The sequence below is a fragment of the Triturus cristatus genome, chromosome 3_1, assembly GCF_964204655.1.
Source record: "Triturus cristatus chromosome 3_1, aTriCri1.1, whole genome shotgun sequence".
In the NCBI taxonomy this organism is placed as follows: Eukaryota; Metazoa; Chordata; class Amphibia; order Caudata; family Salamandridae; genus Triturus; species Triturus cristatus.
The window spans coordinates 16,909,235-16,936,318 of NC_140583.1; the positions used below are offsets into that span (position 1 = coordinate 16,909,235).

Sequence of the window (27,084 nt, forward strand, 5' to 3'; positions counted from 1 at the left end):
TTTTCATCATACGCCTACACTGCACTCACTAGGGCTCCCAATGCAAATTATTTCTTCATTTATTAACTACAGAGTCCACTAAGCAAGTAACTATTACAAGCCTCAAATCTACATAATATCCTTTTAGTATCCTTTCTTCTTGAACATTTTTTATATCAGTTATACCTTTAGTACAATCACCAAATTCATTTTCAAGTACAAACGAACACTCAGCAGTCTACACTGCGGGCAGCAGACCTCGCAATTTGAATTTTGGACACGTAGTCCCGCTAACACTGTCCAACACAAGCCGATCCCACATGTGTAACTGTGTCTTGAGTCCTGAATGGCAGTGACCCCAAGTCCATGGCAGCGACCACAGCGGCAAACTCTCTTTGATCAGTTAGACATATTTCCATATGCAGTGACCCAAAACCTCATGCCAGCGACCACACCACCACACTCCCTTCGATTAGTGAGGAGTATTTTCATATTGAAGGCTGGCGACTAGTGGTGCCACTGAACCTGCACTACGCAGGCCGGTGAGGCCACCAACGTATGCACGTGGCTGTGGGCCCTTGCTCACCGCTGCCTCTGGCCTACACTACGATCAGCAGGCCTCACAATTCAGATAGAGTCGTGATTCCACATGACGCAGTCCTATAGCCAAGACACATTGCTCCCAGTGCGGCCCGTCCACACCAAGCACCATCACAGGCTCATACACTCTCAATACGTCTGGTGCCACTAACCCTCTTTTACAGAAGCCGATCCCACATGTGTAACTGTGTCCTGAGTCCTGAATGAGAGTGACCCCAAGTTCGAGGCAGCAACCACACAACATACTCCCTTCAATTTGTGAGGCATATTTCGATATGCAAGGCCGGCGACACGTAGTCCCACTAACCCTCTTTAACACAAACCGATCCCACATGTGTAACTGTGTCCTGAATCCAGAATGGCAGTCACCCCAACTTCGTGGCAGCGCCCACAGCACCAGACTCCCTTCAGTCTTATTTGTTGTTCTTTTCTTTAAATAATTTTTTTTATATGTAAATCTATACATGTCTAAGACTCTTCTTTGTCCAACCGCACAGGGACACTTTCGGGCCCAAGAAGGTTGTTGGGGGTATGATGGTAATGTGGGAAGAGGGTGCGTTACCTGCTGATGTGGGGAGAGGCAGCGTCAAAGGGGTATCTATCACAGAAAGAAATCCGATATGTTTTCACAAATACCTCGGACAAATGCCAGCTGACAGACTGAATCACAAAATGATTTTTCAATACTTATGTAGTGTGAGTTATGAACAGTTAGCACCCACGCTCGCAGAGGGACAGCTGTGGCCCGTCCACTCCACTCACAGACGCAGTACTACGAGCCGTCCGCGCCATTCTAGCAATCCCTGCCCTGTTCTGTCGTAAACCATGCCACGCCACTCAGATTACGTTCCGACGATGGCCCCACATACCTACCTGTCGCAGGCGTACTCGCTGTTCCTGTGCAGGTCAGTGGTCTAGTTCTCCACATCTCCCGCCCACTCCCCGAGGGCAGCTTTACCCACACACCACACCCATCCGGCACATGCTTCACAGGCCATGTGACCACGCAAATATAATAGATCGACAACGTCACATCCTTTATTGCCGGTGCTGACTAGATGCCGGACGCTCCACGTGTCTCAACCATAAAGAGTCTTTCAAAACTTGCGCAGAAGGTTACTCGCACCCTAATCTGTATAGCCCTCAGGGGCCTACCACCCCCTTGGCGCGGACTTCAGATGCACCCCGAAGCTCATATAGCCATCAGGGACCTACCACCAAGTGGCACGAACTTAACTTCCACAGGCTTAGCGGCCCCAAAAGCTGATGTGGTCTCCGTCATTAATGACTCAGGACTCAGCGACATCTGTGCGATCCGCCAAGCACCTGATATAGTCTCTGCCATTCATTACTCAGGACTCAGAGACATATCTGGGATGAGTTTTGACGGGCACGTGGAGTGCCCACTGCTGCACACTCCGGTGGCACCAGGTAATTATTAGCTCATGGATGCGCAGGGGCGGCAGTGTCAGTGCCTCTCTATCTCTCTCTCTCTCCCTTCTCTCTCTCTTCTTTCTTTTCCTTCTATCTCTCTAACTCGCTCTCTTCCATCTCCCTTTCTCATTCCCTTTCTTTCCTTCCCTCTCTGGCTTTTTTTTCCTTCTCTTTTTCTCTATGTCTCTTTCCTTTGATATGCGCATTACACACGTCCTTATTTTGTGCTTTATTTTCCAGACTACATCCACATCCATGGTCCCCACAGCAGTGTTCCACCTTGTCATTTTATATTTTTTTGGATACATTTTGTTTATTACTTTATCGTTGATATATGTTAATAAAAAATAAAGTTTGAAAATAAAAATTAATAACGTTTCTGGTTGTTTTCTTAACTGCTGTGTAACTCTTTCTTGTTCTTTTTACTGTTATTTGATGAAGTCCACCATGGTCTTACATTTTGGAGGACGCATCGCGGGAATACTGGTGATGTCTGCAGTTTCCACCAACTTCTGAATAGTGTGTTAGATTTATCTCAACTTTACTTCCATTAAAGTGCTGTTAATGAAATGCAGACTAGCCGTTCCCGTGCAAAAAGACACGAGGTGCACCGTTGCGATTTATGCTAAATACTAAAATCCTGTATTGAATTGCACTGACGTTGTAGCTACACTCACAGTGTACACACAAAATCATTTACGAAACCTCTTTGTATTTATATTGATTGGGAATCGGGCGTCAGGTGCTGGATCTTGACGAGATATATTGCCCAGTTCGTATATTGTCCTGCACACGCAAAAAATCACATCACAACTTGCACACAAACTGCAATGCGAAACAAATTCCGGCGATAAGCCACGTTAGCACCAGGGATTTTACACCTGCTTTCTGATGGTGTTAAGCAGGATGACTACCTGCACCACGAAAGAGAACACAGCCAAGAGCCACACCAGAACACCCACAGGTGCCATAGAATAAATGAGCATGATACAGGGATACCCATGAGGGCCACAAGACTCTTCGGAACAACTCCGGGATCGCCAACGCCCCCCAAACCCGCATCTGAGCAAGTGTGTCCCTCTGGTCATTGTGTTAGCATGATAGGCACCAGCCCTGCAACATCACAGTGTGCTATCACCTCAGCGTTGGCAGTGAGCCTGGACATGTAGCTACGCACGCATCCTCCTGCATGCACAATTGGCGTGTGCTGGTCCGGAGTACACAGGTCAGCGCAGGGGTGTGCCTATCCGACAACGGGAACGGGTGTCTCGGACATCTCCGTGTACAGGAAGTGTGGTAAGTGTGTCTCTGTGTTCTCCTGTAGACTGCCACAAGGGCCGCAGCAGTCGATGTTGTAAAGTGGCATGTGCTGGAGCATAGTTTTCTGTTGAAAATCTATTGGGTTTTTAAGCTCTGGTTTGTCTATATGTCGAAAAATTAAAAATATTAATTTGTAACGTTAATCATTTGTTTTGTGTGAAAATTCTAATTAACCAATACGAACTAACAAGAGAAAACTACACGTGGGGATGCATTCGTGTTGCTTATTAATAATGTGCAGGTTTTATTAAATGAATGTTGCTAAGTGTTGTTTGTTTTAAAGCATAAAACGCTTTTGAAATAATGTGTACTAATGCTTAAATGTGTTGCAAAGGCTAGATAATTACATACACATAAGGGTATTAGTGGGGTTAACACTGTTTAATCACTATGCTGTGGTAACGTTGTTTTTGTCTCTTTTAATTAAGATGGTCTGTTTTGGCCTATCGTAAAATGGCTGTCGTTTAAAGCCTACATTCGAGTGCTGAGATTTTGATGAGAAGGCCTTGCTGAACATGGTCGAGAGTCACCTGACCACAGCCTTCGCCTGGTTTAAAGTTTTCCGTGAGGACAGCAGTTCCGGGCGTTAGTCCAAGTTCTTTGGGCAAGGATAAAGTACAATGAACATTGTCAAGCTTGTGGTGACTCTGCTAGAGATATCAAGGAAGAGCGGCTTTCGAAAGAAACATTTGTAAATTTGAGTTCCTTCTTCCGTTTTTATTTTTGTGATTTTTCTGAGCGGAGATTTTCCAAATGTAGCAATGCTACATCCTTTCCTGCTCGCTCTGCTCAGCGGCTCAACGGAAATCAAGAACATTTTATGTTGCTATTATTTTGTAATTTTGATTATAAATATACTAGACTAGAGAGGGTCTGTGGTCATTGCATTTGGATATCTGAGGCCACTTCTTTTCGAACTTGCGTTGGTGAGGATCGATGCAGTGAGGACGGCGACTTGGGAGACTTCTACTAGGAGACCTGTCCTGACTCACTTATGACATTTAGCTAGAATAGGTAACTATGAGAATAATGATTTTATTTTGATTGCATTTCTAATTGAACTAATTTTAGATAAAGAATCATAATTTTAAAATACAGTGTTGGTGATTATTTCTTGTCAATTATTGAGTACTCTATTGTGATTATTGTGGTTTAAATCATGACTCAAGACAGTGTCAATTAGGTCTTATCGACCTGGTTGTAGATGCAGGGTGTTTAGGAGTTTCCTCTCTCATGGTTGGTACTTATAGAGTAATCTGAGTGTATGTTAGTGAAATGGGCCCAGGAGTATGGTGAGTGTATGTGCGTGTATCTCTGAAATTACTCTATCCGTGGAAGTAGGGAGAATTTATATGCCCTGATCTGCACCAATTTCCTGGTAGCAGAATTTGATGGTTATTGATTATTGTCTTGATCTGATTAGATTGCTTGTATATTGGCTTTTTGATTTATTGATTATTGATTGATGTTGGTATATGTACTAATACTATATGTTGGAGTCGTCGTGTTGAGTTTTATGTAGTGCTTCTGGAATTTGGGAACTGGTAGCAGTTCCGTAGTAGGGCAGAGGGAAGTATATACTGCTCTCGGGAAAGACGGGATTGTTGGAATTACCTGTACGTATGCAGGAAAAACGTGTGACAATTGAAGTTGCGCGTCACATTGTCTGAGTTCGGAATCAGTGACATCGTCGTGTGTTACTATTAGGGATATATTTCTAGTATAAAAGGAGTGTGAATGGTAGCGAAGGTTATCTGTGAAACTCTGGTCTTAAGTCCCAGGGATCCGTAAGGTTTGCCGTTAAAGCTTATCACGGGAGGAGTAATAGGTATTTTCTGAGCTTGTTTGGAGGACTGGGCAAAGATAAGTAATTGTTGCTTGGTTAATGTGTGATATAATTCTGTAGTGGGACAGACTGTTCGCTGTTCTCGGGAAAAGCAGGATTCTGTGTGCATGTACTACATTTTCTTGTGTGAAAGTGCGTGAATGTATAAGCATTTAGTTGATTGTAAAACTCTTTGGAGCAGTCCTAGAGGAAGCAGTTACTGGATGCATGTTAGAAGGGCAGAGTAGAAGAATGTGCTACTGTGTCAACGAGAGTAATAATTCCGTAGTGGAACAGAAGTGAGTGATGTTTCAGGGAAGAGACGGGATTCTTGTGAAAAAGATTTCTTTACTATTCTATGGTTAGCGAAGCAGACAATGGAGATGTTTATATGTTGTAACTAATAGATATTGTAAAAATTTGACACGAAGTCTACTGAGAAGATTTTTGTAAAGGAGGGGTAGACGAATGACAGGAGACAGGAGCAGGAGCGACTGCAGCGACTGCTGACGTAAAACAGACCGCGCTCTGATTGGATAGTGAATCAGAATAGTGCTCGCGCTGGGATTGGTGTGTTGGTGTGAGCCGCGCATGGATTGGAAAGAGTCACCTTATACTCTTGTGACGTAGACGCTCCAGGATTGGTGCGTTGGTGTGAGTCGCGCTGTTATTGGATTAAATATCGTACTGTACAGTTGTATTACAGAAGGGATTAGAAAGTTTTGGTAAACGCAGAAATGTATTACCAAGAAGAGAAAAAGAAGAAATCCTTGTTCGGAAAAATAAAGAGATGGTTTGACAAGGATAAAAATGTTAAAACAAGAGAAGGTGAATTGTTACCTCCAACGAAAATGCCTGCATCCTTTATGGTTGCGAGATATGGGTATCATACCTGTATATGGTTGGAGAATTGGGCTAGATATACTAAAGAAGATGGTGTCTTAGCTTTCCCAGAACATGGTTCATTTAATCTGGCCGTGTTGAGAAATTTGCGAGAGAAAATGATGAGCCTAGAGCCTAGACCAAGGCCGACACAGTTTGAGGCTTTAGTGGAATGGGAAGAGGAAGTACATGAGCGAGAAAAGCAGAGGTCTGGAGGCAATTATAGGTACATGTTTGGGAGGAAACATGATCGTGAAACTCATCATGACCGAGTGAGGAGATGGCGAGATGCTAGTATGTCAGAGGGATTATATCCTATGAGAACAGTTGACGAGAAGGAAGAAAGGAAGGGTACGGAGAGGGTTCCTGAGGCAGAAGTGAGAAGATATGGAGTTAGCGATTATGAGGATGAGGTCTTGAATGACATGATTTACAAGAGACCACCTCCATATAGACCAGAACCAGAAGAGAGCACACCAGTTGTTTCTCCGATAAGAGACACATTGCGTATCATTGGGACAGAAGTTGTGACACCTGAATTAAGAAGTGGTAACCCTTTTAGAGAAAAAGAGGGAGAGAAAAGATGTGGTGATGAGAATACGAGAGAATTAGCCAGAACTACATCAGAACTGACTGAAAAGATTAGGGAACTAACGAAGAATCTAGAAGCTGTTACGGTGCCTGTAACTATAGGTCCGGTTATGCCTGTTTTTGATAAACAGAGGATGGGTGAAAATGGTCTGGTGGTTCCATATGTTGGGAATAAGATGACAAGTTTGGCTGGTCCTTCAGGAGATTCAGGAAAAAGGATGGAAAGTAATGATGATTTGAGACAATTCAGACGTGACACATGCAGTGGAGGATTAGAGGTACAGTCTAATTCGAGATTGGAAACTAGTGATGCTAGTTGTTCAGAGATGCCAATGTTAGAACCACAGAGGGTGCCAGGAAAGGTGGTTCCAGTGAAAAGAACTACTGAAATAACAGCTGAAGATTTGAATGAATGGATGAAAGTCCTTCAAAAGAGGGATAAAGATTCCCAGGCAATTGATGTGGCCAAGTTACGCATAGAATTAGAGGAGCTTGTTGTAGGGACAGTTCCTACAGACATTCTAAAAAATCATCATGATGGAGAATTGTTATTCATGTGTAAAAACATTACCTGGAGAGCTAAAAATACACATGACAGGTTAAGAGCAATAGCAAATGAGCAAGGAGTTGACATTGAATAAGGTGAAAGTATTGCAGAGGTCTTACAGGATGGATTTTACAGACAAGGATATTGAAAATTTGAATAGTAATGGTAGAACAGGACAGATTAAAGAGATGATTGCCTTATTGCGAAAATGGGGTGATGTTTGGAAGTGGAAGGATAGGTGGTACAAGAAAAGGGAAGAATCAGTGGACAGGACTTATTCAGCATTTCCTGTGAGAGAAAAAGAAAAACCAGTGGATGCTTATCCTATGAGAGAAATACCTGGAGGAGGATATGTACATGTTCCATGGACCAGACAGGATATTCTATCATTTACGAATGATTTCTCTCGACTGAGAGAAAAGCCCGTTGAGTGGTATAGGCAGGTAGACAGGTTTGTGAAATTGTCAAAAGTGCTGTGGATTGACCTGAATAGTCTGTTTGATATAATTGTTCCAGCAGATTTGTGGACTGAGTGTAAAATAGTTGTAAGTTGGCCTACTGAGGAATATCCAAGAGATCCGAGAACAGGAGCACCAGATCCAGAGGTAATGAGGAAGTATGATCAGGTGATTGTATACCTGAAAAGTAAAGTACCTCCAAAAGAGACAGACTGGGTTAAGATAGATCGAACACATCAGGAAGCAAAAGAATCAGTTCATGCTTTTTATGAAAGGCTGATACTGGCATTTAAACAATTCAGTGGGGATGAGCACCTGGGTGACAAAGATTTGAGTCATTTTGTATACAGATTTGTATATGGCCTGAGACCTGAGATTAGTGAGAGAATTCGTGAGCATACAGTGGATTGGCAGAGCAAGAAAATAGATGAGATTCTGAGACATGCAAAATACTTCAGTGATGAAATTGAAGCAAAACAGAGAAAGCTGAAAGAGAAAGCAATGTGGGCACAAGTGAAGGTTGCGGAGAGACAAGAAGCACAGTTGGTGGAACAGACAAATAATTCAGGGAATAGGCCCAGATATGCAGGGAAAGGAAATGGGAATCTTGACGAAGCGAAGAGGAAGTTCCCTTGTCACAACTGTGGCCAACTGGGACATTGGAGATCTGAATGTACTAATCCACCATTAGCGAATAACGAGAGTAAACCCTTAAATCAACAGGTGCAGAACGAGGGGAATAATCAACCGCAGCAACAACAGAAGGTTGTGAGACAGCAGAGCCAAGAGCCAAAACCGCCCTTGCCGCAGAATAGAGGGTCACAAAAGTACAATCAGGATTCGGGATTCTACAATGAGGAGCAGGTAAACAAACCGAGGCGTTCTAACCAAGTACAACAGTATTTGTTAAAGAATGAAGGGAGTGAGTCTGAAGGTGATTATTGACGGTGCCGAGGAGAGGAGGAAGAGTGCATACTTGGTGCAACTCTAGAAATAGACCAGGCAGGACCATTTGTAGATGGGAAAATAAATGAAGAAAGTGTTACTTTTTTAGTAGACACAGGTGCGACAAGATCAACTGTCAGGTCAGCAGATATTAGAAATCTTCCTCTCTCGGATGAAGCAATCCAAGTAGTTGGTGTAGCCAATACACAAATCAAGACACGACTTACTGAACCAGTAAGAGTACAAATAGGGAAATTTTCAGACATGCACAGATTTATTGTCTGTGACACTAGTCCAGTGAACCTGTTAGGCAGGGACCTGCTATGTAAGATGAACTGTACAATTTTTTGTACGCCAGATGGAATAGCTTTTGAAACACCAGATGAGGATGTTTTGTACCGAATGACTCTAGATAATAGAGAGAGTGAAATGGTCGGTGCATATGCTGTGTTTAATCCAGAGGATTTGCCTCAAGAGCTGAGAGACACAGTGAAAAAGACAGTTTGGGATTTTACTGGAGAGGATGTGGGATTGATGAATAATGTAGATCCTGTGAAAATTTCATTGAAAGAGGGAATTACTTATCCTAACATTCCTCAGTACAAAATGACACCAGAAATAATTGAAGGAATAACTCCTATAATTGAGAAAATGATTCAGCAAGGAGTTTTGAGAGAACTACTGAGTAGTCCGTGTAATTCACCGATAATGGGACTAAAGAAACCTAATGGGAAGTTCAGGATTGTACAGGATTTGAGAAAAGTTAATCAAATTGTGGTGGCATGTTGTCCTATTGTGCCAAATCCGTCAGTGATTTTGTATCAGATTCCACATGATGCTGAGTGGTACACAGTGATTGATTTGTGTCATGCTTTCTTTTCAATTTCATTGCATCATGATAGCCAACCGATTTTTGCATTTAGGTTTGGCCAGCGTATTTTAGCATGGTGTCGAATCCCACAGGGGTACACAGAGAGTCCATCGATATTCAATCAGTTATTGAAAAAGTCATTGGAGAGTTTGATCATGCCTGAAAGCTCAGTAATAGTGCAGTATATTGATGACCTACTCGTGGCATCAAAGACACGTGAAGCTTGTGAAGTAGATACCATAGCTTTACTGAATCATCTGGCAGATGGAGGGTTAAAGGTATCTCCAGCCAAATTACAATTTTGCAAGAAAGAGGTGCATTATCTTGGACACAATATTGAAAAGGGTCTGAGAAAAGTGACTGATGACAGGATTAGAATTATCAGAGAAATGAAAGCCCCAAAGACCCAGAGAGAAGTGAGGATGTTTCTGGGGATGGTGGGTTATTGTCGTCAGTGGATAATTAATTTTTCGCTGATAGCAAAGCCACTGATTAAGTTGACAAAAAGTGAGATGAAAGACCCATTGGAACTAGATGGAGAACAAATGGCAGCACTTGAGGAGTTGCAGAGCAGAATGTGTGAAGCCCCTGCTTTAGGTATGCCAGACTATGAAAAAGAGTTTGAGTTGTACTGCAGTGAGAGAAATGGATGTGCACTTTCAGTGTTAATTCAGAAACATGGATTACTGAGAAGGCCTATTGCGTACTTCTCATCGACACTTGACCCTGTAGCTGTGGGTTTACCAGGTTGTCTGAAATCTGTAGCTGCAACATGTAAAAGTCTGGAACAGAGTGAAGGAATCATAATGGGATATCCTGTAAGGGTATTCGTACCTCACAATGTGGCAATTCTTTTGACAAGAAGCAGAACTCAGTATATGTCACATAGTCGGCTGACTAAATATGAGAAAGTCATTCTGGGAGCATCAAATGTGACTCTCGAGAGATGTGTGAATGTGAATCCAGCAACATTATTGCCAGATAATGAAGGTGTGGGAATAAAGACAGAAGATGATCACAATTGTTTGGATGTGCTGGATTACTGTACAAAACCGAGACCAGACATAAGAGATCTTCCGTTGCCTGAGAGTGATCATGTGCTGTTTGTGGATGGATCATGTCTGAGGAATGATGATGGTGTGCTGAGTGCAGCATATGCAGTGTGCAAAGTTTCAGAAGTTATGGAAGCATCACCATTGAAAGGAGTGAAATCTGCACAAGTTGCTGAATTGGTGGCATTGACGAAAGCTTGTGAAATTGGGAAAGATCTGAGAGTGACTGTGATGACTGATAGTCAGTATGGATTTGGAGTTGTGCATGATTTTGGCCAGCTTTGGCTACAGAGAGGTTTCTTGACGTCGAGTGGGACTTCAATAAAGAATGCTGAGGTGATTGGGAGATTGCTTGAGGCGATACAGCTGCCTAAGGAATTAGCGGTTGTAAAATGTGCTGCTCATGGACAAGGAGATGATTTTGTGACAATTGGAAACAGATTTGCAAATAACATTGCACAGTATTGTGCTAAAAATAATCACTCGATTAATAGGGAACGAGAAGGGGAAACGTCTTTTTGTTCTGTGATGTTTACTAATGTCCTAGGAACGTGGGATGAGGTGAAACAGTTGCAGGATGAGGCAGGAAAGGAAGAAAAGAAAGACTGGATCAAGGCAGGTTGTGCCCCAAGAGAAACAGATCATGTCTGGATCTATAGAGATGGTAGACCAGTCATGCCTAACTCTATGTTGTCAGCAATGGCAAGGATGTATCATGGCCAGGGACATTTGGGAAGGGATGCGATGATCAGGTCTTTTAAACAGACTTGGTACAATGCAAAGTTCAGGACGATTGCAGAAAGCATTTGTCAAAGATGTTTGATTTGTCAGCAATTTAACACTGGGAAAAAGACAGTGGTGAGTCTAGGAACAATAGGCAGAGAAGGTGGTCCTTTTACCAGAATGCAGATTGATTTCATTGAAATGCCGCAAGTGAACAGATTGAGGTATGTTCTAGTGGTAGTCTGTTTGTTCTCAAGATGGGTGGAGGCCTATCCGACTAGGAGAAATGATGGAATAACAGTTGCAAAGTTACTGTTAAGAGAGTTGATTCCTAGGTACGGATTTCCAGTAACGATTGAGTCTGATAGAGGTGGACACTTCTATAATGAGCTCATGAGTTTGATTTGTGAAGCATTGGGCATACAGCAGAAGCTACATTGTGCTTACAGACCAGAGGCTTCTGGTGTTGTGGAGCAGATAAATGGCACAATTAAGAACAGGATTGGAAAGATGTGTTTAGCCACTGGAATGAAATGGCCGGACGTCTTGCCTCTAGTGCTAATGACTATTAGATCTACTCCAGATAGAACTACTGGTTTGAGTCCACATGAAATTTTGATGGGACGTGCAATGCGTCATGCATTTGTACCTGTCAATAAGTTGATGACAATAACTGATGACATGATTCTGGATTACTGTAAAGGCCTGGCTGACGCAGTTCATTCTGTGTTTCACCAGGTTGGAGAAGACGCTACTACCCTTGAGAAGAAGCAAGCTCATGATCTGAGTCCAGGGGACTGGGTGAGGATTAAAGTGCACAGAAGAAGAAATTGCTTGGTTCCAAGGTGGGGAAGACCAAGACAAGTCATTCTGACTACGACAACTGCAGTGAAGTGTGCTGGTGTGAAAAACTGGGTGCATGCAAGTCATACTCTGAGAGTTCCAAACCCAAAAGACGGGACTGGTAAAGAGTATTTTGAAGAGTCAGATTCCAGTGATGATGAAGAAACAGAACCAGTAAAGAGAAATCAAAATTCTGGAAGAGTTGAAGGAGAAAGAGAGTCAAGTGATTCTTTCTTTCCAGGAGAGACTTCAAGAGAAACATTGAGAGTTTCAAAAGGAAGATCAGATTCTGTAAGAGAGCCTGAAGTTCGAACAAGCAGTGGAAAAGAAAGAAGAGAAAAGAGCAGTTCCACAGAGACTACTCCTGAATCAGATGAGGAGGTTGAAAATCCACTTGAGATTACACTTGAAGAAGTAGGTTCAGAAGAAGATAGAGGGGGACAGATTGCGGAAGACCCCCGAGGAGGTGTAGGGAATATTCCTGATGAGCTAGGTGAAGGGACAAGTAGACAGCAAGAAGATTGCGTGTTGGAGACCCGAGGAGGGAAAGAAATAGGGAAGTCTCAAACAGTGGTGATAAAGAGTGTGGAGCGAAAGAAAACTGCTGGAGAACAAGAGGCATTTGAAACAGAATCGGATGAGAGTGAAAATGAAAAATCAGAAGGTCGAGTTCTGAGAAAGAGAACTTGGATTGGAGAAAGAAATAATAAAGAAACAAGACCAAAAAAGGTTGTTAGAGGAGATCTTTGGCCTAACAACAGAGTAAAGAAGCTGAGATACAGACTGATAAGAGCAAATACATCGAAAGCTGAACAAGTGAATGAGGTGTCGAGTCAAAACGAAGTGAAGAGAAAGGAGCAAAAGGAGTCAAAAGAACCGGAGGAGATAAAGAGAATTAGAAGACCCAACCAAAAGTACAGATCACCGGAATGGTCTTATGTGGCACTGTCTGATGGAGGAGAAGAAGAAGAAACAGTGAATCGAGACAATCCGGAGGGGATCTTGAGAAAAGTGGTTGAGGAAAAGGAAAAGTCTGTTGGAATCTTAAAAGTTATCCCGACTGACATTGGAGAAGAGTCGGATGCACAGGATGTCGTTGATGATCTGATACAATTTGATATTGCTGAAGAAGGAGTGAAGAGTGATGAATATCCAAACTGAGTGAACTGAAGAAATCACTTGGTGAAAAGTGAAAAGGAGAAAGTCTGAAATTTAGCTGTCTGAAGTAATCCAGAAATAAAGAATTGCAGTAGTGGAGTAGTAGAGGCTAAGTCAAAAGACACGGTCAAAGTAGTAAAATGGCTAACATAGAGAATAATCAAAGTAGATGTGCCTTTTTGAAAAGATGGTGTAGAATGTGCTGTTGCTGTACTGGATTATTAATGTTATTATGGGGTGTTTTAGCTTTATTAGTTACATTTAGAGTTACAACAGGTACATTTGAGATACATACTGAGAATGAGACTAATGTAGAGAAGAATTCACAAAAAGTAGTTCCAACTAGAATTAGTAATACTTACATGCATAAAGATAGGTCAATTAATGATTTTTCTAGTAATGTTTTTTCAAAATTGCTGTATGAATATGTGAAGACAATGGAAGTGAGGGATTGCTACGTATGTATGCAGTTACCTGCATCCGTTTCAGAGGGTGTTACTTATCACCATTTACCAGCTACGTATGGAATTTCATGTAGTGTGTTAAGTAGTGTTTTCTATTTGTTAGGGAAAATAGATTATGAGATGTCTAACAAAGATAATATTTTTGGGCAATTGCCTATGAACAAAAGGCTGAATCCAGCTAAAGAAGCTAACATTTTTGGTGAGATTTTTATTGAGAAAGAAGAATTAACATTAGATTACATTTTTAAGAATAATTTGACTTGTAGTTTGAAAGAAGAGGAGAAGGCTTTCCTAAACATGGTAGAGGAAAGGAAAATGAGCATACATGAAAAGGTAGGGAAATACAAAGTGAGTGAGACAATTTGGGACATTGAGATGGGGAAAGAGTTGAGGAATGGGGCTAGTCCAACTTTAGCTCTAGATGCACCACAGAAGGGTAAACTATGCATTACAAGCAAGAAATCCCAATATGATACATATTTTGTTGGGACTAGTGAGTGTCATGATACATACTTCATTGCGACAGGATGGGGTTTTAAAGGAGGAGAGGATCCAGTTTTCCCAGGAGTGTATTATGTTTGTGGGAACAAGGCTTATTACAGGTTGCCTGACCATTGGTATGGCACGTGTTATGTGGGCCTGGTCTTTCCAAAGATTTTTCATATAGATAGAATAGAAGATGTAGAACATATTAATTTACTAACACGATTTAAGAGAGAAACTTGGTCCGAAATAGTGGGTGATATTTTTGGAGCTTTAATTCCAGCAGTGGGAATTTCTTTAAATGCATATGGAATTCGGAAATTGTCAACAGTGGTGGATCGCTTATCGACAAGTACCGCTGGAGGGTTTCTTTTGGTGAATACGGAGATGATTGCCGTACGTGCCATGTCTATGCAAAATCGACTTGCCCTTGATATTTTATTGGCCAAGGAGGGTGGGGTTTGTGGAATGCTGAAAGTTCAACATTGTTGCACTTACATTCCTGACGAAAGCAAAGACCTGTAGGTCTATATCAAAAATATTACTGATTTGCATGAAGAATTAGTACCACTGGAAGCTGAAAGTATCTGGACCAAAATAGCTAATAAAATAGTTGCTGTTAAGAGTTTTATTGCAAAAATAGGTAGTACTATTATAGGTAAGATATTGTTTCCTTTGACTTGTGTAATTGTTGCTCTATTGATACTAAGATTGGGGTGTTTGTGTTGTAAAAACAGGGGAGGGAAAAAGAAATTAATCAAAAGAAATATTGAAAAGAGAAATAAGAGTTCAAAAAGAGATCCACAAGAAATAGAATTAGAAGAATTGAAGGAGAGTGTTTACTTGGAGACGAAGAGGGATGATGAAAGGGAGTCTGGTGTGTAGTGTTGTGAAAAAGAAAAAGACATTTCCAATTTCTCCTAAAATGGGATTAAATTTGACAAATATATTTTTTTTTTTTTTTTTTTTGGGTTGTTTATTTGGTGATAATATCACCAAAGGGGGGATTGCTGGAGCAGAGTTTTCTGTTGAAAATCTATTGGGTTTTTAAGCTCTGGTTTGTCTATATGTCGAAAAATTAAAAATATTAATTTGTAACGTTAATCATTTGTTTTGTGTGAAAATTCTAATTAACCAATACGAACTAACAAGAGAAAACTACACGTGGGGATGCATTCGTGTTGCTTATTAATAATGTGCAGGTTTTATTAAATGAATGTTGCTAAGTGTTGTTTGTTTTAAAGCATAAAACGCTTTTGAAATAACGTGTACTAATGCTTAAATGTGTTGCAAAGGCTAGATAATTACATACACATAAGGGTATTAGTGGGGTTAACACTGTTTAATCACTATGCTGTGGTAACGTTGTTTTTGTCTCTTTTAATTAAGATGGTCTGTTTTGGCCTATCGTAAAATGGCTGTCGTTTAAAGCCTACATTCAAGTGATGAAAATTTTGATGAGAAGGCCTTGCTGAACATGGTCGAGAGTCACCTGACCACAGCCTTCGCCTGGTTTAAAGTTTTCCGTGAGGACAGCAGTTCTGGGCGTTAGTCCAAAGTCTTTGGGCAAGGATAAAGTACAATGAACATTGTCAAGCTTGTGGTGACTCTGCTAGAGATATCAAGGAAGAGCGGCTTTCGAAAGAAACATTTGTAAATTTGAGTTCCTTTTTTTTTTTGTGATTTTTTCTGAGCGGAGATTTTCCAAATGTAGCAATGCTACATCCTTTCCTGCTTGCTCTGCTCAGCGGCTCAACGGAAATCAAGAACATTTTATGTTGCTATTATTTTGTAATTTTGATTATAAATATACTAGACTAGAGAGGGTCTGTGGTCATTGCATTTGGATTTCTGAGGCCACTTCTTTTCGAACTTGCGTTGGTGAGGATCGATGCTGTGAGGACGGCGACTTGGGAGATTTCTACTAAGAGACCTGTCCTGACTCACTTATGACATTTAGCTAGAATAGGTAACTATGAGAATAATGATTTTATTTTGATTGCATTTCTAATTGAACTAATTTTAGATAAAGAATCATAATTTTAAAATACAGTGTTGGTGATTATTTCTTGTCAATTATTGAGTACTCTATTGTGATTATTGTGGTTTAAATCATGACTCAAGACAGTGTCAATTAGGTCTTATCAACCTGGTTGTAGATGCAGGGTGTTTAGGAGTTTCCTCTCTCATGGTTGGTACTTATAGAGTAATCTGAGTGTATGTTAGTGAAATGGGCCCAAGAGTATGGTGAGTGTATGTGCGTGTATCTGTGAAATTACTCTATCCGTGGAAGTAGGGAGAATTTATATGCCCTGATCTGCACCACATGCACCACCTCCAAACGGCACTGTGATGGTGTAGTTGGAATGCAGCAGCACAAGCGCAAATAGGCATTACAATGGTATGCCGTACGAGTTCACGAGATACAACAGCGCACCGTACAAAAGTGTGTGAGGGAGGAGCAGCTGTTTGCAACATAACAGACAGTGAACTCGCCCATGTGCCACGTGCTGAGCATCTCATCCATGATGACCACGGTCGCAGACATCCCACAACACAAACGACCCGCCTTTGTACACATCCTCTATGAATGCAGCGAGGTTTTCACTTCTATGCTCGTTCACTGGTGTGATGTTGGCGAGTTGTGTTACTTGTGCTCCTTGTTGGTGTGTTTCATTTTGGCCATTGTTTGTCTATACTTGTGCTATACTTAATTGTGCATGTCTGCCATTCTGCCCATCTCCCCCCGTCCCCCCACTCCCTGCTTCTTCCTCTTCCTGGTGATGTTCTGTCTATAATTTTGTTGCTCCACACATAAATACATGTAAAGAATAAATTAGAATAGTTCCTTGATTCTTTTAGGTTTCAAAACTTCTCTCTCTTGGTTTCTTTTTAATTTTCCATATAAAGAGTTTTTTTTAAAATATTCAACAACACATAGAAGTCAGAAGTGCAAGGTATTCTATCAACACACTTTCTAGAACATTCTACAACACGTGCAGGTTAAAAGTTCATCAATCTTTTTAAACGTAACCATATTTAACGGCACATGCAGGTTAAAAGTTCACGATTGTTTTAAGTTCGAACAGTGCCTTCCAAATGCAACTAGCAGGTGTGGTTGAGTTGACAACTTTTATCCTATGATATGTACTCCACGTTGAAACTGCATTTTCTTAACCAATTACAAAGATGCTTTTCCACAAAACGAATGTGCACCCTACTTTTAAAAAAGAATGCTTTTCGTCTCCCAATCACGTATCGTTTTGTATGGCAAAAAAAAGTAGTTCCCCATCTTTATACATATCTCTTATTCTACCAAGGAACTGCATGAGCTACAGACATCTTTCCATACCTTCCAGCCATACCTTCAAAATGCTAGGGTGGATCGTAGGACATAGCTATATTTTCTGGTGCAAGAGGTATGCAGAAACAGAGACGTATTGACTTAGACCTAGGTTTACAGAATGTGGACATTAAATGGTTTGCACAGAGAGGATTGAAGTGGCACGAATTGTTGCCTTTGGTTAAAACCTGTTTGCATCTCCAACACCCTGACCTCATGATTGTGCACTGTGGTGGAAACGACCTGGGCACATTGACTGGGGTAGGTTTGTAAATGCTTATGAAGGACACCTTTGGACAATTGTTGTTACTTTTGCCTCAAACTGTCTTTGTATAGTCCAATATATGCCAAAGACAGAAGTGGAAATGGTCAAAACAATTTTGTCCTCAGATTGAAAAATCTAGGAAGAAACTCAACAAAGTTGTGTCTGCATACCTCAGAGACCACAAAATGGGGTCCATCTACAACAACAACATACGTTTTGATGTGGCTGATATCTACAGAAGTGATGGAGTACACTTCACAGATCACGGAAATAGAGTTTTTCTGAATAACTTGAAGCTGTGCATCCCCACTTATATATAGCTCCAACTAATCAACACAAGGGCTCTTTTTAGAGCCACCCTATAACTGACAACTTAGGCCCGCTATTGTAGGGCAAGGTAACAGCAACTTCCGTACCCTCGCCAAAATGTATTCTCCACACAGCTGTGACGCAACGGCCAGACCATCTGACTTTGCAGCACAGAGCTCTCGCTTTGATCACCACCTCTACTCCCCCATAGGGGTGAGAAGTTTGCGCTTTACAAATACCGTACTGATTTACCTTCGCACTCCCTGTACAACACCACCTAAGCACCATATACAAGTTGGACAAATGTGGCACAGCGCCAAGAGCACATGACTTCACAGCATAGCAAACACAGGCTCACGGTTTCATACCCGAGTCCAGCAGCAGCTCAATTTAACAGCATGACACTCTAGGCAATACCTCACTTAGTTTCTGCACCCAGCAGTTTCAGACCAGTAGGGGTCAGTAGTTCCCTGGTTTTACCCCGAGTCCGTCAGCAGCTCAGCTTACGCCCCCAGCGCCATCAGACCCATAGGAGTGAGTAGTTTGCACTTTACAAATACCGAATTGATTTGATACGAGCGAATTTACCTTCGCACTCCCTGTATAACACCCCCTAAGCACCATAAACAAGTTACAGTATTCGAAACAAAAGTTCCTCCGAGTAGGTATAACTACATGCTGACACTACTTGCACAGATGTGGCACAGCAGCCAGAGCACATGACTTCACAGCATATGACACACTGTTTGAACTCACGCTTTCATCCCAGAGTCTGGCAGCAGCTCAGCCTAGCACCATGAGACTGTACACAATACCTCACATATTTTCCGTACCCCAGGACTTTCAGACCAGTACGGGTCAGTAGTTCATCCTAGTAGGTATAAACACATGCTGACACTACTTCCACAGGTGTAGTGCAGCGGCCACGGCACATGACTTCACAGCATAAGACACACAATTTGGGCTCACACTTTAATCCCCGACTCCCGCACCAGCTCACCTTAGCAGCATCAGACTCTAGGCAATATCTCACTTAATTTCCGTAGCCTATCACTTTCACACCACTAGGGGTGAATACTTCGCTTCACACCCCGTCTATAGGACACCCTAAACACCCCACAGAGGTTACAGTGCTCCTACCCTCCTCTTTCCCACTTTTTTCGCCCTTTTTTCCCCTTACTCGCTTCAACAGAATCACAAAATGGCGGCCAACACTTCCTAGTTGCAACCGCTCGCAGCGCTCACAACCAATGAGCAGCAAGCTCGTGCTCATAACGCCTCAGCCAATCAGATGGCAGAATTCCCAAATATCGATATCTGTAAATTTCGATATTTCTCAAAAACTACTGAATGGATTTACACCAAATAAAAAAACGCGTGCTTTCAAGACCAAGACCCTTCTCCCTGCCAAATTTGGGGTAATTCCGTTCACCCGTTTGACCTGTAGCCTTGTCTAAAGTTTCCTATGGAAATTAACATGGAGAAAACACGTTTTGGGACCCCCCTTTTTTCTCGGCCCCCCTGTTGACGGATCACCCCTAAACCTCCCACATAGGAGCTGATATGAACAAATAATTAGTTTGGAAAATTTCATGAAGATTCATCAAACGACGGCAAAGTTATAAGCATAACAAAAAATGCTCTTCCTATGGAAACTTGGTCATAACTATAACTACCTACTGGCGACCGCCAGTAGGTAACATATATATATATATATCTATATTACCTACTGGCGGTTGCCAGTAGGTAGTTATAGTTAGGACCAAGTTTCCATAGGAAGAGCATTTTTTGTTTATATATATATATATATTCACTGAAAAAACCATAGGTTTCACACACGTTATAGTTAGGAATTAGCATTTAAAAAACCTTGCTAATTCAATGAAAAAACCATAGGTTTCACACATGTTATAGTTAGCTGGAAATTTTACTGATAAAAAACCAATGAAATTCCCCCGTTATAGTTACTGTAGGCAACTATAACTCACGCGACCGCAATCCTCTGCTGATGCTAATACTGTATTTAGAAACTTATTTGCCCATGTCTTCTTCCATTAAATTTTAGCTATACATATTTTACAAAAATTTTTTTTTCATAAAGACACATATGTCATCACCAGAGGATTACGGTCGCGTGAGTTATAGTTGCCTACAGTAACTATAACGGGGGAATTTCATTGGTTTTTTATCAGTAAAATTTCCAGCTAACTATAACATGTGTGAAACCTATGGTTTTTTCATTGAATTAGCAAGGTTTTTTAAATGCTAATTCCTAACTTTAACGTGTGTGAAACCTATGGTTTTTTCAGTGAATTTGTACGTTTTTTTAAATGCTAAGTTACTTTACGCCATTCGTGGCGTGCACGCCCACTTAACGCAGTTCGTTCCGTGCGCGCACGGTGCGCATCGCGCACCGTGCGCGCACAGTGAGCACGCGGTGCGCTTCGCGCACAGCGCGCCCACTTTACGCAGTTAGTGCCGTACACGCAAGGTGGGCACGCAGTGCGCTACGCGCACCGCGTGCCCACGTTACGCACCGTGCGCACATGGAGGACATATTATGCGCTTCCTTGTGATAGGTAATCTGTTAAATTTAATTTGTAAGTGATGACAATAATATGCCATGCACAGAGAGTGTTTTTTTTTTTTAATTAAAATTTTTAGCGTAAGCGCACCGTACGCGTACGGTAAGCGTAATCGGCAAATTTTCAAAAAATAAAAATTGACCGTTTTTGGCCTTGGGGGATCTTTGAGGACTCAACTAACATGGCTATGTGCATGGGCGCTGTCTAAACAGCCCCTTTATATGTTTTTTGCCTTTGTTTACAGCCCCCCCCTCAGAGTGCGAGAGAGAAAATGGCGGCCGCCGCTTCCTGGTTTCGGCCGATTCGAATGTTTACTAAGATCTAACAGCCAATCAGAATCGCGCTCGCGCACGCCACCGTACGCGTACGGTAAGCTTACGGTAAGCGTACCGTAAGCTGGCTCAGATATATATATATTGATTTAAAGGCTATTTTCTCAGAATCTACTGAACAGATTTACACCAAACCTACAAAAGGCACTTCCTTGACCTGAGGACTACCTCTCTGCCAAATTTCTAGTAATTCTGTTCAGCCGTTCGGGCTGTAGCCCTGTCTAAAGGTCCTATGGAAAAATGCATGGGAAAAACGCGTTTTGGGACCCCCCTTTTATCTCAGCCCCCGCTTGACGAATCCCCCCGAGACTTTCAGGGTAGGAGCGGAGCGTAGCGCCCCACCAATTTTGAGAAATTCGCGAGGATTCGTCGACCGGCACCAAAGTTATTCAAAATAGAATGTTGCGGATTTCCTATGGAAACAGGGTCCTAACTATAACTACCTACTGGCGACCGCCAGTAGGTAATATATATATCTATATCTATATCTATATACACATATATATATAGTGTTTTATATGTTTACATCTGACACTATCTCATACCTCCCAGTGAGGCGGAAGGGCGCATGTGAATCTGCAGCACTCCACGCTATGAATAGATGCTTACAGAGTAAGTACCATCCTCAAGTCGAAGCATGTGTTGGCTGAAGATACACATGCTATGCATAGACTGTAAAGCAGTACTCCTCTCGCGGTGGCTCTAGGTCATTAGATGGTGCAGTTGTTCGAAATAATGTGCGTAAAACTGTTTGTTAAGAACAAGAAGAGCAGTTCCTATGGGTAGCTAGTTGGGAAGTGAAAGGAAGTAGGGAAGCACAGGTCTTTTCTTCGTAATGCCCTCACACATCCCAAGGGATGTCATGCTTCATCAGTTGGGCATTTGCCCCTCGTCAGGCCGGCGCTGCAATGCCTGACGGGCTCCCGAAACCGGGGCTCTTTGTCGGGGATCTTTTGAAGAAGCCGTATGGGTGGGTGTGAGGGCAGGGTAGTGCACGAGGAGTGAGATGTTTTAAAAAAGGTATAGGGCCGTCCTACTTATTTGAGTAATTTTATTAATGAGGTAGCTCTAGCCTTGGTAAAAAGAGGTGTAGAAGCCCTATTTAGGATTAATGGTCCGTAAGGGCTAATTATGTGAGGGTGTGGTCAACATGTTTCGTGCCCCAGCTGCCCTGAAGGGTCAATGGCACTTCGTCAGGACCAAAAATTAGAACGTGTAAAGGTAAGTGCACTACCGTTTTAGCACTAGTTGCTAGGAACGGTAGGGGGTGATTACTAAGGAACTGGTACTGAGATGAGGATAGACCTATGGTAAGGAACAAAAAAGGGGGGGGGGGGAAAGAAAACAAAGTAACAATAACCAGCGAGTGAAAACAGCCATCGGCAATGCTGAGTGCACTGGACAAAGGTGCGCCTCGGTGAAAACAGAGTACACAGGTCACTCTTAGTGCACTTTAGGTGTTTATTTGGTATTTGTGACCTGTGGGTGGTGGAAAGACGGAGAAGATCCGTCGTGGACCTTCTAATGGAATGGTGTCAGACGTCGTGATCGTAACGACGGTGCCGTGCTTTGCGGACGGAATCAAGAGGGTCACGGGTGGCTATGTACCAGTCGGTAAAAATTACTGTGTGATTCTATAAAAATAGTCTTGTGCTGTGCGCGTGTAAATCCATCAAACCGATGTCCAATGGCAGACAGGAATGATTAGGAATACAAACGATAAGACTAGTGACACAGTGTCAACGTGAACCGAAAGAGAGACATAAGTTATCGTTTTTCGATCAGGGAAGGCTAAGGTAGTACGTGAAATAGGTTCGTATACTAGTGTGAGGGCATGCCACAAAACGCACTGATTTCAAGACATACTGTGAACGGAACTGAATTCATAAACTCACCCCTCACGACCTAGTTCCGGACAGACGGGGATGACAACAGAGCACAAAAGTTGCTCCAAATTCTATGCAGAGGCCAAACACAGATGGGAGAAACAGGTAGGAGAAAAATTACGTTTTCATCTTAACAAAAGCTGACGAGCAGGCTTACCAACAGGATCCGGTCATACAATCACGGTACTCACGTAGGTAGACTGGCAACTTGCTGGCGTCCTACCCTCGCTCTGGGCCCCGTGCAGGATACTTCCCGGGTGCGTCTAAAATAGCGTAGGAAGACGTCCCTCGACGTAGTGGCCATGTTGGAATGGGCTCTACTCGCGCTCATGTCATGTGACATCCGGCGCGTGTGGGAGTAAACAGCGGCCATGTCAGAACGGGGCAGCTACAGTAATGGAGTAATTACTAGGTCAAAAGGGCAAAGAGGGGGGGGCGGGAAGGATAGGAGTGATTGCCGCTACTCGCCGTATGTATTGATAGGTGTAATTATACATCCCTCGGAAATTGTCATTATGAAAAATACAACTGTATTCCTGTTCTATTGATATGATCCCTGGGGGTATAGCAAATGTAGGACACAAGGACCTTAGTGCTCAACTCAAGATGAACAGGAGGTAGGTGGTGTAAGGGGGTGACATAATGCGGACAAAACAACAAGGTGGCATTGATAGGGCTATTCAGTGATTCATTTCAGCCCAAGGTATGTCATCGTTCAGGCCCCTCGTGTGTGACGCAAGCTTGAACACCCAGCATTGTTCCTTTCTAAAGAGGGCTTCTTTGGTGATGACTGGGAAGGCCTCTAGAATAGTCCAATTTAGCTCATTAGGTGTATGATTATGTGCCGCATAATGAGAACACATCTTAGTGTTAGTTTTTTTGCAACGTACATTGCTTCTGTGTTCGGTTAGTCTTGTCTTTACTGGGCGTGTGGTCATCCCAATGTATTGCAACGAACACGGGCATGTAATTAGATAAATGCAATTGCGTGTGTTGCAATTTGTGTGTTTCCTCTGGGTCCAAATCCAGTTGGTAGTTAATTGGACTGTTTTACTTACTCGGGTAAGCGGGCAAACCACACATTGGCCACAGGGGTAATGTCCGCTTACCGGAGGCAAGTTCCACAAGGTATTAGAAACTGTAGGGGCTGGTAGCTTGGGTCTAGTGTTAATTAGGAGATCCTTGATGTTGGCTGTGCGTTTGAATGCAAATCTCGGTTTACTTAGAGACAGATCACCTGAGTCTAGTATTCGCCAGTGTTTATTGATGACCCTTTTTAACAGGTTGGACTCTGGAGTGAAGGTGGTCACACATGTGATGAGGTCTGAATCTGATTTTGTCTGTGATTCAAGAAGGGTAGACCTATTGGTGTTGCGTGCTCGTTTTTTTGCATTGTTGATAATGCGGGCAGGATATTGTCTCAGGGTTAGATTCCTACCAAGTTCAGATGCTTGCTTATTGTAGTCATCTATCTTGCTGCAGTTCCTATGGATGCGTAAGAACTGCCCATATGGGAGATTGTCTTTTAGTGCCTTGGGGTGAAAACTATTGTATAGTAAAGGACAATGGCTGTCAGTGGGTTTTTTATAGGTTATCGTCTCCAAGGTACCCATGTTGTTAAGGATCATTAGATCGAGAAATGGTAGTTCCTGTTGGGAACAGGTTGCGGTAAATTTGAGGAAAGGGTTCAGACTGTTCACCCATGACAAAAAGTGCGGGATACTATCCGTGCTGCCTTTCCAAAAAATCAAAATATCATCAATGTAACGTCTCCAAAGGAGAACGTTACTCAAGAAGGGATTAGTGTCCGTGAGCACATGTTTGCCCTCAAAGTCTGACATGTAGAGACATGCCAGGCTCGGGGCGAAGGTGCTGCCCATCGAAGTTCCTTGGGTCTGATGGAACAGTTGATCCTCAAATAAAAAGAAATTCTCTGTAAGAGCAATATTGGCACATTCCATAATAAAGCTCACGGGGGTCGGTGAATCCCAGTTGGTATTGAGCAGGATCGTCTCCACCACCTCAAGAGTGTTAAGCTGAGGAATATTGGTGTAGAGGGCCTCCACATCCAGAGTGAGAAGTACATCTGGATGTGGGCCCTCCTGGTTAGTGAGTTCAATCAGTCTTAGAACATCTCTTGTATCTTGGAGAAATGTGGGGGTGGTTTTCACCAATGGGCGGAAAAAGTGATCGCAAAATTTGGATAGAGGTAAAACTGTTTGTCCAGATGGTTGTCTGGCATGAACATCTACACAGTAGTGTTTAGTAAAAGTGAGCGGGTTTGTCCATGTAGCTGCTTTACAATATCTGTTAAAGGAATAGTCCTTAAGAAAGCCTTTGATGCACCTTTCTTTCTTGTGGAATGAGCTCTTGGAACTGTTGGTAGAGCTCTTCTAGCCTTTACATAGCAAATCTGTATGCATATAAAAATACATCTTGCAATTCCTGCTTTTGAGATGGCGTTACTTTCCCTAGGGTTCGAGAAAGCTACAAATAGTTGTTTTGTCTTTCTAAAATTTTTGGTTGTCTCTATATAGTGCATCAAAAAACATACATCAAGTGTATGAAGAGCCCTTTCCGCCATGGTCTCTGGTTTTGGAAAGAAGACTGGCAAATCTAGTGTTTGATTCAGGTGGAAGGAAATTTTGGGTTTGTACGTAGACAAACCTTATTCTGCAAATTTTGAAAATAAAACTCTTCAGTGGTTAGTACATGAATTTTACTGACTCTCCTTAAGGAAGTTATAGCTACAAGGAAAGCTGCCTTCCAAGAAAGGAAATGCAGAGGACACAAATGCAGTGGTTCAATAGGCGTTGACATTAGTCCTGTGAGCACAACATTTAAATTCCATGAAGGGACTGGAGTTGTACGTGGTGGGATTACTCCAGGATTACTCTCTTTAACCGTTCCATAAAAGCTTTGGTGACTGGTATTCTCAAAAGTGACGGATGTTTTTGGTTTTGTTGATAAGCTGCAATTTTTGCTAGATGCAGCCTTGTGGAAGTGTTTGCTACATGTGACCTTTGGAGGTGAAGCAAGTAGCACACTGGGTCTACTGTAGGTGTGCAAGGGTATATGCTCTGAGCCACGCAATCGTGTACAAAACCTTTTCATTTGGCTACATAACCTTAACAAACGTCTCACCTTCTACATTCCGAACCGCCAGCTCCGCTCCGCCGACCTCGCCCTCGCCACCATCCCACGCAGCCACTCGACCTCCACTGGCGGAAGATCCTTCTCCTACCTCGCTGCCAAGACATGGAACACCCTACCCACACAGCTGCGACAGACCCAGGACCTGCTGACCTTCAGGAGACTTCTTAAAACCTGCCTGTTCGAGCAGTAGCTGCACCCCTTGCCCTCCAGCGCCTTGAGACCCGCATGGGTGATTAGCACACTTTACAAATGACTGATTGATTGTGGTTGGGTGCCTTGCTTCCTTCAGAATGACCATGCACTCTGGAGGCAATCATAAATATCGAAACTCTATGACTCTAGGGACAACTCCAATAGCATTGAGAACCGGGGCTGCCATGCCCAGGTTGGAGCTATGAGAATCATCTTTAGTGATTTTTGTCTAAGTTTCCTGACCAGATATGGAATGAGTGGGAGATGTGGAATAGGATATGCAAATATCCCTGACCAGTTCATCCATAGGGCATTGCCCATGGATTGTGGGTGCCTGGAGGCAATGTTTTGTCATTTCGCCATATTCTTTTTTTAAGAATAAATCTTTTTCTGGTGTTACCCAACGCTGCAAGTATTCACGGAGGACTTGAGGTTGGAGTTCCTACTCGTGGACTTGTTGTTTCATACTTCTTAGTAGGTCCACTACTTAATCATCCACCACCTACAGATATTCCGCCAGGAGGTGAATGTGGCGTTGTACAGCCAAGTGCAAATGGTCTGTGCTAATTGAGACAGTTGGATTGTGTGCGTCCCTCAGTTTTTCAATGTAATACATTGCAGTCATATCGCCTGTGCGGACAAGAAAATATTTGCCCGTTATACTGGGGAGGAAAGCTCTGACAGCGATCTGAATGGCTCCAGAACGCTAATGCGGAATGTTTGCTGGCGAACAGCGCATTGGTGTTGTACAGCGAGGCCCTCCACCTGTGCGCCTCATCCTTTGCGGGACGCAGGTATGGTAACAGTCACCCCTTTAGGATGTTCTGTGCATTCCACCACT

At 42.6% G+C, this 27,084-nt stretch overlaps 1 protein-coding gene and 1 long non-coding RNA gene across 26 annotated transcripts in view; both read right to left on the reverse strand.

The window, feature by feature from the left end:
- NR1H3 (nuclear receptor subfamily 1 group H member 3) overlaps positions 1 to 27,084 on the reverse strand; it is a 475,049-nt gene that overhangs the window by 39,371 nt on the left and 408,594 nt on the right. The window lies entirely within an intron of this gene.
- LOC146859607 (uncharacterized) lies at positions 2,092 to 19,185 on the reverse strand. The gene is made up of 2 exons (XR_014979039.1): positions 16,502 to 19,185; positions 2,092 to 3,382 (listed from the first exon to the last, which is right to left on the reverse strand). It is a non-coding gene; the product is annotated as an uncharacterized LOC146859607 (long non-coding RNA).